The following is a 14960-nucleotide window of genomic DNA, read 5'->3' on the forward strand; positions in this document are numbered from 1 at the left end:
ACTTAAGTACTAGAAGACTGACTCTTCTTACTATCTAAGTTTTGAGCCATTCCTGTGACACTAGTTATAGATTCCGATGCTTCACTTCAGATTTACTGTATCCCTTGGACCTTCTTATTGGCGATGAAACACCGAAATTGCATCGGAATTAAATACAAAAGGCACAATGCCGACTTAAGTACAAGAAGACTGACTCTTCGTACTGACTGTTTTGAACCATTCCTGTGACACTAGTTATAGATTCCGAAGCTTCACTTCAGGTTTACTGTAACCCTCTGACCTTCTTATTGACGATGAAACACAGAAATTGCAACGGAATTACATACAAAAGGCACAATGACGACTTCAGTACAAGAAGACTGACTCTTCTTATTGTCTATGTTTTGAACCATTCCTGTGACACTAGTTATAGATTCCGATGCTTCACTTCAGGTTTACTGTATCCCTTGGACCTTCTTATTGACGATGAAACACAGAAATTGCATCCGAATTAAATACAAAAGGCACAATGCCGACTTAAGTACAAGAGGACTGACTCTTCGTACTGACTATGTTTGGAACCATTCCTGAGACACTAGTTATAGATTCCGAAGCTTCACTTCAGGTTTACTGTATCCCTTGGACCTTCTTATTGACGATGAAACACAGAAATTGGATCGGAATTAAATACAAAAGGCACAATGCCGACTTAAGTACAAGAAGACTGACTCTTCTTACTGACTGTTTTTAACCATTCCTGTGACACTGGTTGTAGATTCCGATGCTTCACTTCAGGATTACTGTATCCCTCTGACCTTCTTATTGACGATGAAACACAGAAATTGCATCGGTAATAAATACAAATGGCACAATGCCGACTTAAGTACAAGAAGACTTACTCTCCTTACTGTCTATGTTTTGAACCATTCCTATGACACTACATATAGATTCCGATGCTTCACTTCAGGTTTATTGTATCCCTTGGACCTTCTTATTGACGATGAAACGCAGATATTGCATCGGAATTAAATACAAAGTGCACAATGCCGACATAAGTACAAGAAGACTGACTCTTATTAGTGACTACGTTTTGAACCATTCCTGTGACACTAGTTATAGATTCCGATGCTTCACTTCAGGTTTACTGTATCCCTCTGTCCTTCTTATTGACGATTAAACACAGAAATTGGATCGGAAATTAATACAAAAGGCACAGTGCCGACTTAAGTACTAGAAGACTGTCTCTTCTTACTATCTAAGTTTTGAGCCATTCCTGTGACACTAGTTATAGATTCCGATGCTTCACTTCAGATTTACTGTATCCCTTGGACCTTCTTATTGGCGATGAAACACAGAAATTGCATCGGAATTAAATACAAAAGGCACAATGCCGACTTAAGTACAAGAAGACTGACTCTTCGTACTGACTGTTTTGAACCATTCCTGTGACACTAGTTATAGATTCCGAAGCTTCACTTCAGGTATACTGTATCCCTCTGACCTTCTTATTGACGATGAAACACAGAAATTGCATCGGTAATAAATACAAAAGGCACAATGCCGACTTAAGTACAAGAAGACTTACTCTCCTGACTGTCTATGTTTTGAACCATTCCTATGACACTACATATAGATTCCGATGCTTCACTTCAGGTTTATTGTATCCCTTGGACCTTCTTATTGACGATGAAACCCAGATATTGCATCGGAATTAAATACAAAGGGCACAATGCCGACTTAAGTACAAGAAGACTGACTCTTCTTACTGACTATGCTTTGAACCATTCCTGTGACACTAGTTATAGATTCCGAAGCTTCACTTCAGGTTTACTGTAACCCTTTGACCTTCTTATTGACGATGAAACACAGAAATTGCATCGGAATTACATACAAAAGGCACAATGACGACTTCAGTACAAGAAGACTGACTCTTCTTATTGTCTATGTTTTGAACCATTCCTGTGACACTAGTTATAGATTCCGATGCTTCACTTCAGGTTTACTGTATCCCTTGGACCTTCTTATTGACGATGAAACACAGAAATTGCATCCGAATTAAATACAAAAGGCACAATGCCGACTTAAGTACAAGAGGACTGACTCTTCGTACTGACTATGTTTGGAACCATTCCTGTGACACTAGTTATAGATTCCGATGCTTCACTTCAGGTTTACTGTATCCCTTGGACCTTCTTATTGCCGATGAAACACAGATATTGCATCGGAATTAAATACACAGGGCACAATGCCCACTTAAGTACAAGAAGACTGACTCTTCTTACTGACTGTTTTGAACCATTCCTGTGACACTGGTTGTAGATTCCGATGCTTCACTTCAGGATTACTGTATCCCTCTGACCATCTTATTGACGATGAAACACAGAAATTGCATCGGAATTAAATACAAACGGCACAATGCCGACTTAAGTACAAGAAGACGGACTCTCCTTACTGTCTATGTTTTGAACCATTCCTATGACACTAGATATAGATTCCGATGCTTCACTTCAGGTTTATTGTATCCCTCCGACCTACTTATTGACGATGAAACACAGATATTGCATCGGAATTAAATACTAAAGGCACTATGCCGACTTAAGTACAAGAAGACTGACTCTTCTTACTGACTATGTTTTGAACCATTCCTGTGACACTAGTTATAGATTCCGATGCTTCACTTAAGGTTTACTGTATCCCTTGGACCTTCGTATTGACGATGAAACACAGAAATTGGATCGGAATTAAATACAAAATGCACAATGCTGACTTAAGTACTAGAAGACTGACTCTTCTTACTATCTATGTTTTGAACCATTCCTGTGACACTAGTTACAGATTCCGATGCTTCACTTCAGATTTACTGTATCCCTTGGACCTTCTTATTGACGATGAAACACAGAAATTGCATCGGTATTAAATACAAAAGGCACAGTGCCGACTTAAGTACAAGAAGACGGACTCTTCTTACTGACTGTTTCCAACCATTCCTGCGACACTAGTTATAGATTCCGAAGCTTTAATTCAGGTTTACTGTATCCCTTGGACCTTCTTATTGACGATGAAACACAGAAATTGCATCGGAATTACATACAAAAGGCACAATGCCGACTTCAGTACATGAAGACTGACTCTTCTTTTTGTCTATGTTTTGAACCATTCCTGTGACACTAGTTATAGATTCCAATGCTTCACTTCAGGTTTACTGTATCCCTTGGACCTTCGTATTGACGATGAAACACAGATATTGCATCGGAATTAAATACAATAGGCACAAAGCCGACTTAAGTACAAGAAGACTGACTCTTCGTACTGACTATGTTTTGAACCATTCCTGGGACACTAGTTATAGATTCCGAAGCTTCAATTCAGGTTTACTGTATCCCTTGGACCTTCTTATTGACGATGAAACACAAAATTTGCATCGGAATTAAATAGAAAAGGCACAATGCCGACTTAAGTACAAGTAGACTGACTCTTCTTACTGACTATGTTTGGAACCATTGTTGTGACACTAGTTATAGATTCCGATGCTTCACTTCAGGTTTACTGTATCCCTTGGACCTTCTTGTTGACGATGAAACACAGATATTCCATCGGAATTAAATAGAAAAGGCACAATGCCGACTTAAGTACAAGAAGACTGACTCTTCTTACTGTCTGTGATTTGAACCATTCCTGTGACACTAGTTATAGATTCCGATGCTTCACTTCAGGTTTACTGTATCCCTTGGACCTTCTTATTGACGATGAAACACAGAAATTGAATCGGAATTAAATACAAAAGGCACAATGCCGACTTAAGTACAAGAAGACTGACTCTTCTTACTGACTATGTTTTGAACCATTCCTGTGACACTAGTTATAGATTCCGATGCTTCACTTCAGGTTTACTGTATCCCTTGGACCTTCTTATTGACGATGAAACACAGAAATTATATCGAAATTAAATACAAAAGGCACAATGCCGACTTAAGTACAAGAAGACTAACTCTTCTTACTGACTGTTTTGAACCATTCCTGTGACACTAGTTATAGATTCCGATGCTTCACTTCAGGTTTACTGTATCCCTCTGACCTTCTTATTGACGATGAAACACAGAAATTGCATCGGTAATAAATACAAATGGCACAATGCCGACTTAAGTACAAGAAGACTGACTCTCCTTACTGTCTATGTTTTGAACCATTCCTATGACACTACATATAGATTCCGATGCTTCACTTCAGATTTACTGTATTCCTCAGACCCTCTTATTGACGATTAAACACATAAATTGCATCGGAATTAAATAGAAAAGGCACAATGCCGACTTAAGTACAAGAGGCCTGACTCTTCTTACTGTCTATGATTTGAACCATTCCTGTGACTCTAGTTACAGATTCCGAAGCTTCACTTCAGGTTTACTGTAACCGTTTGACCTTCTTATTGACGATGAAACACAGAAATTGCATCGGAATTACATACAAAAGGCACAATGCCGACTTCAGTACAAGAAGACTGACTCTTCTTACTGACTGTTTTGAACCATTCCTGTGACACTAGTTGTAGATTCCGATGCTTCACATCAGGTTTACTGTATCCCTTGGAGCTTCTTATTGACGATGAAACACAGAAATTGCATCGGAATTACATACAAAAGGCACAATGCCGACTTCAGTACATGAAGACTGACTCTTCTTACTGTCTATGTTTTGAACCATTCCTGTGACACAAGTTATAGATTCCGGTGCTTCACTTCAGGTTTTCTCTATCCCTTGGACCTTATTGTTGACGACGAAACACAGTAATTGCATTGGAATTAAATAAAAAAGGCACAATACCGACTTAAGTACAAGACGACTGACTCTTCCTAGTGTCTATGTTTTGAACCATTCCTGGGACACTAGTTATAGATTCCGATGCTTCACTTCAGGTTTACTGTATCCCTCTGACATTCTTATTGACGATGAAACACAGAAATTGCATCGGAATTAAATACAAAAGGCACAATGCTGATTTTAGTACAAGAAGGCTGACTCTTCCTACTGTCTATGTTTTGAACCATCCCTGTGACACTAGATATAGATTTCGATGCTTCACTTCAGGTTTACTGTATCCCTCTGACATTTTTATTGACGATGAAACACAGAAATTGCATCGGAATTAAATACCAAAGGCACAAGGCCGACTTAAGTACAAGAAGACTGACTCTTCTTACTGACTATGTTGTGAACATTTCCTGTGAGACCAGTTTTAGATTCCGATGCTTCACCATATGTTTACTGTATCCCTTGGACCTTCTTATTGACGATGAAACACAGAAATTGCATCGGAATTAAATACAAAAGGCACAATGCCGACTTAAGTACAAGAGGACAGATTCTTCCTACTGTCTATGTTTTAACCATTCCTGTGACACTAGTTATAGACTCCGATGCTTCACTTCAGGTTTACTGTATCCCTTGGACCTTCTTATAGACGATCAAACACAGAAAAAGCATCGGAATTAAATACAAGAGGCACAATGCCGACTTAAGTACAAGAAGACTGACTCTTCTTACTGTCTATGTTTTGAACCATTCCTGGGACACTAGTTATAGATTCCGATGCTTCACTACAGGTTTACCGTATCCCTTGGACCTTCTGATTCCCTCTGACCTTCCTATTGACGATGAAACACAGAAACTGCATCGGAATTAAATACAAAAGGCACAATGCCGGCTCAAATACAAGATGACTGGCTCTTCTTACTCTCTATGTTTTGAAACTTTCCTGAGTGAACGGTATTAGATTCCGGTGCTTCACTTCAGGTTTACTGTAACCCTCTGACAATCGTATTGACGATGAAACACACAAATTGCATCGGAATTAAATTGAAAAGGCACAATGCCGACTTAAGTACAAGAAGACTGACTCTTCCTTCTGTCTATGTTTTGAACCATTCCTGTGACACTAGTTATAGATTCCGATGCTTCACTTCAGGTTTACTGTATTCCTTGGACCTTCTTATTGACGATGAAACACAGATATTCCATCGGAATTAAATAAAAAAGGCACAATGCCGACTTAAGTACATGAAGACTTTCTCTTCTTACTGACTATGATTTGAACCATTCCTGTGACACTATTTATAGATTCCAATGCTTCACTTCAGGTTTACTGTATCCCTCTGACCTTCGTATTGACGATGAAACACAGAAATTGCATCGGAATTAAATTGAAAAGGCACAATGCCGACTTAAGTACAAGAAGACTGACTCTTCTTACTGACTATGATTTGAAAAATTCCTGTGACACTAGTTATAGATTCCGATGCTTCACTTCAGGTTTACTGTATCCCTTGGACCTTCGTATTGACGATGAAACACAGAAATTGCATCGGAATTAAATACAAAAGGCACAATGCCGACCTAAGTACAAGAAGACTGACTCTTCTTACTGACTATGTTTTGAACCATTCCTGTGACACTAATTATAGATTCCGATGCTTCACTTCAGGTTTACTGTATTCCTTGGACCTTCTTATTGACGATGAAACACAGAAATTATATCGGAATTAAATACAAAAGGCACAATGCCGACTTAAGTACAAGAAGACTAACTCTTCTTACTGACTGTTTTGAACCATTCCTGTGACACTAGTTATTGATTCCGATGCTTCACTTCAGGTTTACTGTATCCCTCCGACCTTCTTATTGACGATGAAACACAGAAATTGAATCGGTAATAAATACAAATGGCACAATGGCTACTTAAGTACAAGAAGACTGACTCTCCTTACTGTCTATGTTTTGAACCATTCCTATGACACTACATATAGATTCCGATGCTTCACTTTAGGTTTATTGTATCCCTTGGACCTTCTTATTGACGATGAAACACAGATATTGCATCGGAATTAAATACAAAGGGCACAATGTCGACTTAAGTACAAGAAGACTGACTCTTCATACTGACTATGTTTTGAACCATTCCTGTGACACTAGTTATAGATTCCGATACTTCACTTCAGGTTTACTGTATCCCTCTGACCTTCTAATTATCGATGAAACACAGAAATTGGATCGGAATTAAATACAAAAGGCACAATGCCGACTTAAGTACTATAAGACTGACTCTTCTTACTATCTAAGTTTTGAACCATTCCTGTGACACTACTTATAGATTCCGATGCTTCACTTCAGATTTACTGTATCCCTTGGACCTTCTTATTGGCGATGAAACACAGAAATTGCATCGGAATTAAATACAAAAGGCACAATGCCGACTTAAGTACATGAAGACTGACTCTTCGTACTTTCTGTTTTGAACCATTCCTGTGACACTAGTTATGGATTCCGAAGCTTCACTTCAGGTTTACTGTAACCCGTTGACCTTCTTATTGACGATGAAAAACAGAAATTGCATCGGAATTACATACAAAAGCACAATGCCGACTTCAGTACAAGAAGACTGACTCTTCTTTTTGTCTATGTTTTGAAACATTCCTGTGACACTAGTTATAGATTCCGGTGATTCACTTCAGGTTTACTGTATCCCTTGGACCTTCCTATTGACGATGAAACACAAAACTTGCATCGGATTTAAATAGAAAAGGCAGAATGCCGACTTAAGTACGAGAAGACTGACTCCTCTTACTTACTATGTTAGGAACCATTCTTGTGACACTAGTTATTGATTCCGATGCTTCACTTCTGGTTTACTGTATCCCTTGGACCTTCTTATTGACGATGAAACACAGATATTGCATCGGAATTAAATAGAAAAGGCACAATGCCGACTTAAGTACAAGAAGACTGACTCTTCTTACTGACTATGATTTGAACCATTCCTGTGACACTAGTTATAGATTACGATGCTTCACTTCAGGTTTACTGTATCCCTCTGACCTTCTTATTGACGATGAAACACAGAAATTGCATCGATATTAAATAGAAAAGGCACAATGCCGACTTAAGTACAAGAAGACTGACTCTTCTTACTGACTATGTTTTGAACCATTCCTGTGACACTAGTTATTGATTCCGATGCTTCACTTCAGGTTTACTGTATCCCTTGGACCTTCTTATTGACGATGAAACACAGAAATTGGATCGGAATTAAATACAAAAGGCACAATGCCGTCTTAAGTACAAGAAGACTTACTCTACTTACTGACTGTTTTGAACCATTCCTGTGACACTAGTTATAAATTCCGATGCTTCACTTCAGATTTACTGTATCCCTCTGACCTTCTTGTTGACGATGAAACACAGAAATTTCATCGGAATTAAATACAAATGGCACAATGCCGACTTAAGTACAAGAAGACTGACACTCCTTACTGTCTATGTTTTGAACCATTCCTATGACACTAGATATAGAATCCGATGCTTCACTTCAGGTTTACTGTATCCCTTGGACCTTCTTATTGACGATGAAACACAGATATTGCATCGGAATTAAATACAAAGGGCACAATGCCGACTTAAGTACAAAAAGACTGGCTCTTCTTACTGACTATGTTTTGAACCATTCCTGTGACACTAGTTATAGATTCAGATGCTTCACTTCAGGTTTACTGTATCCCTCTGACCTTCTTATTGACGATGAAACACAGAAATTGGATCGGAATTAAATTCAAAAGGCACAATGTCGACTTAAGTACTATAAGACTGACTCTTCTTACTATGTATGTTTTGAACCATTCCTGTGACACTAGTTATGGATTCCGATGCTTCAATTCAGATTTACTGTATCCGTTGGACCTTCTTATTGGCGATGAAGCACAGAAATTGCGTCGGAATTAAATACAAAAGGCACAATGCCGACTTAAGTACAAGAAGACTGACTCTTCTTACTGACTGTTTTGAACCATACCTGTGACACCAGTTGTAGATTCCGAAGCTCCACTTCAGGTTTACTGTATCCCTTTGACCTTCTTATTGACGATGAAACACAGAAATTGCATCGGAATTACATACAAAAGGCACAATGCCGACTTCAGTACAAGAAGGCTGACTCTTTTTTTTAACTATGTTTTGAACCATTCCTGTGACACTAGTAATATATTCCGATGCTTCACTTCAGGTTTACTGTATCCCTTGGACCTTCTTATTGACGATGAAACACAGAAACTGCATTGGAATTAAATACAAAAGGCACAATGCCGACTCAAGTACAAAAGGACTGACTCTTCTTACTGACTATGTTTTGAACCATTCCTGTGACACTAGTTATTGATTCCGATGATTCACTTCCAGTTTATTGTATCCCTTGGACCTTCCTATTGACGATGAAACACAAAAATTGCATCGGAATTAAATAGAAAAGGCACAATGCAGACTTAAGTACAAGAAGACTGACTCTCCTTACTGTCTATGTTTTGAACCATTCCTATGACACTAGATACAGATACCGATGCTTCACTTCAGGTCTATTGTATCCCTTGGACATTCTTATTGACGATGAATCACAGAAATAGCATCGGAATTAAATACATAAGGCACAATGCCGACTTAAGTACAAGAAGACTCACTCTTCTTACTGACTGTTTTGAACCATTCCTGTGACACTAGTTGTAGATTCCGATGCCTCACTTCAGGATTACTGTATCCCTCTGACCTTCTTATGGACGATGAAACACAGAAATTGCATCGGAATTAAATACAAATGGCACAATGCCGACTTAAGTGCAAGAAGACTGACTCTCCTTACTGTCTATGTTTTGAACCATTCCTATGACACTAGATATAGATTCCGATGCTTCACTTCAGGTTTACTGTATCCCTTGGACCTATTTAGTGACGATGAAACACAGATATTGCATCGCAATTAAATACAAAAGGCACAATGCCGACTTAAGTACAAGAAGACTGACTCTTCTTACTGACTATGTTTTGAACCGTTCCTGTGACACTAGTTATAGATTCCGATGCTTCACTTCAGGTTTACTGTATCCCTTGGACCTTCTTATTGACGATGAAACACAGAAATTGCATCGGAATTAAATACAAAAGGCACAATGCCGACTTAAGTACAAGAGGACTGACTCTTCGTACTGACTATGCTTTGAACCATTCCTGTGACACTAGTTATTGATTCCGATGATTCACTATAGGTTTACTGTATCCCTTGGACCTTCCTACTGACGATGAAACACAAAAATTGCATCGGAATTAAATAGAAGAGGCACAATGCCGACTTAAGTACAAGAAGACTGACTCCTCTTACTGACTATGTTTGGAACCATTCTTGTGACACTAGTTATAGATTCCGATGCTCCACTTCAGGTTTACTGTATCCCTTGGACCTTCTTATTGAGGATGAAACACAGACATTGCATCGGAGTTAAATAAAAAAGGCACAATGCCGACTTAAGTACAAGAAGACTGACTCTCCTTACTGTCTATGTTTTGAACCATTCCTATGACACTAGATATAGATTCCGATGCTTCACTTCAGGTTTATTGTATCCCCTGGATCTTCTTATTGACGATGAAACACAGAAATTGGATCGGAATTAAATACAAAAGGCACAATGCCGACTTAAGTACAAGAAGACCGACTCTTCTTACTGACTGTTTTGAACCATTCCTGTGACACTAGTTGTAGATTCCGATGCCTCACTTCAGGATTACTGTATCCCTCTGACCTTATTGACGATGAAACACAGAAATTGCATCGGAATGAAATACAAATGGCACAATGCCGACTTAAGTACAAGAAGACTGACCCTCCTTACTGTCTATGCTTTGAACCATTCCTATGACACTAGATATAGATTCCGATGCTTCACTTCAGGTTTATTGTATCCCTTGGACCTACTTATTGACGATGAAATACAGATATTGCATCGGAATTAAATAGAAAAGGCACAATGCCGACTTAAGTACAAGAAGACTGACTCTCCTTACTGTCTATGTTTTGAACCATTCCTATGACACTAGATATAGATTCCGATGCTTCACTTCAGGATTATTGTATCCCTTGGACCTTGGTATTGACGATGAAAATCAGGAATTGCATCGGAATTAAATAGAAAAGGCACAATGCCGACTTCTGTACTTGAAGACTGACTCTTATTTTTGTCTATGTTTTGAACCATTCCTGTGACACTAGTTATAGATTCCGATGCTTCACTTCAGGTTTAGTGTATCCCTTGGACCTTCTTATTGACGATGAAACACAGAAATTGCATCGGAATTAAATACAAAATGCACAATGCCGACTTGAGTACAAGAAGACTGACTCTTCGTACAGACTATGTTTTGAACCATTCCTGTGACACTAGTTATTGATTCCGATGATTCACTTCAGGTTTACTGTATCCCTTGGACCTTCGTATTGACGATGAAACACAGAAATTGGATCGGAATTAAATACAAAAGGCACAATGCCGACTTAAGTACAAGAAGACTGACTCCTCTTACGGACTGTTTTGAACCATTCCTGTGACACTAGTTATAGATTCCGAAGCTTCACTTCAAGTTTACTGTAACCCTTTGACCTTTTTATTGACGATGAAACACAGAACATGCATCGGAAATAAATACAAAAGGCACAATGCCGACTTAAGTACAAGAAGACTGACTCCTCTTACTGACTATGTTTGGAACCATTCTTGTGACACTAGTTATTGATTCCGATGCTTCACTTCAGGTTTACTGTATCCCTTGGACCAATTTATTGACGATGAAACACAGATATTGCATCGGAATTAAATAGAAAAGGCACAATGCCGACTTAAGTACAAAAAGACTGACTCTTCTTACTGACTATGATTTGAACCATTCCTGTGACACTAGTTATAGATTCCGATGCTTCACTTCAGGTTTACTGTATCCCTCTGACCTTCTTATTGACAATGAAACACAGAAATTGCATCGGAATTAAATAGAAAAGGCACAATGCCGACTTAAGTACAAGAAGACTGACTCTTCCTACTGTCTATGATTTGAACCATTCCTGTGACACTAGTTATAGCTTCCGATGCTTCATTTCAGGTTTACTGTATCCCTTAGACCTTCTTATTGACGATGAAACACAGAAATTGCATCGGAATTAAATAGAAAAGGCACAATGCCGACTTAAGTACAAGAAGACTGACTCTTCTTACTGTCTATGCTTTGAACCATTCCTGTGACTCTACTTACAGATTCCGATGCTTCACTTCAGGTTTACTGTATCCCTCTGACCTTCTTATTGACGATGAAACACAGAAATTTGATCGGAATTAAATTCAAAATTCACAATACCGACTTAAGTACTAGAGGACTGACTCTTCTTACTATCTATGTTTTGAACCATTCCAGTGACACTAGTTATAGATTCCGATGCTTCACTTCAGATTTACTGTATCGCTTGGACCTTCTTATTGGCGATGTAACACAGAAATTGCATCGGAATTAAATACAAAAGGCACAATGCCGACTTAAGTACAAGAAGACTGACTCTTCTTACTGACTGTTTTGAACCATTCCTGTGATACTAGTTATAGATTCCGAAGCTTCACTTCAGGTTTACTGTATCCCTTTGACCTTCTTAATGACGATGAAACACAGAAATTGCATCGGAATTACATACAAAAGGCACAATGCCGACATCAGTACAAGAAGACTGACTCTTCATTTTGTCTATGTTTTGAACCATTCCTGTGACACTAGTTATAGATTCCGATGCTTCACTTCAGGTTTACTGTATCCCTTGGACCTTCCTATTGACGATGAAACACAAAAATTGCATCGGAATTAAATAGAAAAGGCACAATGCCGACTTAAGTACAAGAAGACTGACTCCTCTTACTGACTATGTTTGGAACCATCCTTGTGACACTAGTTATAGATTCCGATGCTTCACTTCAGGTTTACTGTATCCCTTGGACCTTCTTATTGACGATGAAACACAGATATTGCATCGGAATAAAAAAGAAAAGGCACAATGCCGACTTAAGTACAAGAAGACTGACTCTTCTTACTGACTATGATTTGAACCATTCCTGTGACACTAGTTATAGATTTCTATGCTTCACTTCAGATTTTCTGTATCCCTCTGACCTTCTTATTGACGATGAAACACAGAATTTGCATCGGAATTAAATTGAAAAGGCACAATGCCCACTTAAGTACAAGAAGACTGACTCTTCTTACTGTCTATGATTTGAACCATTCCTGTGACACTAGTTTAGATTCCGATGCTTCACTTAAGATTTACTGTATCCCTTGGACCTTCTTGTTGACGATGAAACACAGAAATTGCATCGGAATTAAATAGAAAAGGCCCAATGCCGACTTAAGTACAAGAAGACTGACTCCTCTTACTGTCTATGCTTTGAAACATTCCTGTGACGCTAGTTACAGATTCCGATGCCTCACTTCAGGTTTACTGTATCCCTCTGACCTTCTTATTGACGATGAAACGCAGAAATTGCATAAGAATTAAATAGAAAAGGCACAATGCCGATATAAGTACAAGGAGACTGACTCTTCCTACTGTCTATGTTTTGAACCATTCCTGTGACACTAGTTATAGATTCCGATGCTACACTTCAGGTTTACTGTATCTCTCTGACTATCTAATTGTGGATGAAACACAGTTATTGCATCGGAATTAAATTGAAAAGGGCATAATGCCGACTGAAGTACAAGAAGTCTTACTCTTCTTACTGTCTATATTTTGAACCACTCCTGTGACACTAGTTATAGATTCCGATGCTTCACTTCAGGTTTACTGTATCCCTCTGACCTTCTTATTGACGATGAAACACAGAAATTGCCTCGGAATTAAATACAAAAGGCACAATGCCGACTTAAGTACATGTAGACTGACTCTCCCTACCGTCTATGTTTTGAAACGTTCCTGTGACACTAGGTATAGATTCCGATGCTTCATGTCAGGTTTACTGTATCCCTTGGACCTTCTTATTGACGATGAAACACAGAAGTGCATCGGAATTAAATAGAAAAGGCACAATGCTGACTACAGTACAAGAAGACTGACTCTTCTTACTGTCTATGTTTTGAACCACTCCTGTGACACTAGTTATAGATTCCGATGTTTCACTTCCGGTTTACTGTATCCCTCTGACCTTCTTATTGACAAAGAAACACAGAAATTGCATCGGAATTAAATACAAAAGGCACAATGCCAACTTAAGTACAAGTAGACTGACCTTTCTTACTGTCTATGCTTTGAACCATTCCTGTCACACTAGTTATGGATTCCGATGTTTCACTTCAGGTTTACTGTATCCCTTGGACCTTTTTATTGACGATGAAACACAGAAATTGAATCGGAATTAAATACAAAAGGCACACTGCCGACTTAAGTAGAAGAAGACTGACTCTTCCTACTGTCTATGTTTTTAACCATTCCTGTGACACTAGTTATAGATTCCGATGCTTCACTTCAGGTTTACTGTATCCCTCTGACCTTCTTATTGACGATGAAACACAGAAATTGCATCGGAATTAAATACAAAAGGCACAATGCCGACTTAAGTACAAGAAGACTGACTCTTCTTACTGACTGTTTTGAACTATTCCTGTGACACTAGTTGTAGATTCCGATGCTTCACTTCAGGTTTACTGTATCCCTCTGACCTTCGTATTGACGATGAAGCACAGATATTGCATCGGAATTAAATACAAATTGCACAATGCCGTCTCAAGTACAAGAAGACTGACTCTCCTTACTGTCTATGTTTTGAACCATTCCTGTCACACAAGATATAGATTCCGATGCTTCACTTTAGGTTTATTGTATCCCTTGGACCTTCTTATTGACGATGAAACACAGAAATTGCATCGGAATTAAATACAAAAGTCACAATGCCGACTTAAGTACAAGAAGACTGACTCTTCTTACCGTCTAAGTTTTGAACCATTCCAGTGACACTAGTTATAGATTCCGATGCTTCACTTCAGTTTTACTGTATTCCTTGGACCTTCTAATTCACGATGAAACACAGAAATTGCATCGGAATTAAATACAAAAGGCACAATGCCGACTTAAGTACATGTAG

The sequence above is a fragment of the Schistocerca americana genome, chromosome 7 (assembly GCF_021461395.2).
Source record: "Schistocerca americana isolate TAMUIC-IGC-003095 chromosome 7, iqSchAmer2.1, whole genome shotgun sequence".
NCBI lineage: Eukaryota > Metazoa > Arthropoda > Insecta > Orthoptera > Acrididae > Schistocerca > Schistocerca americana.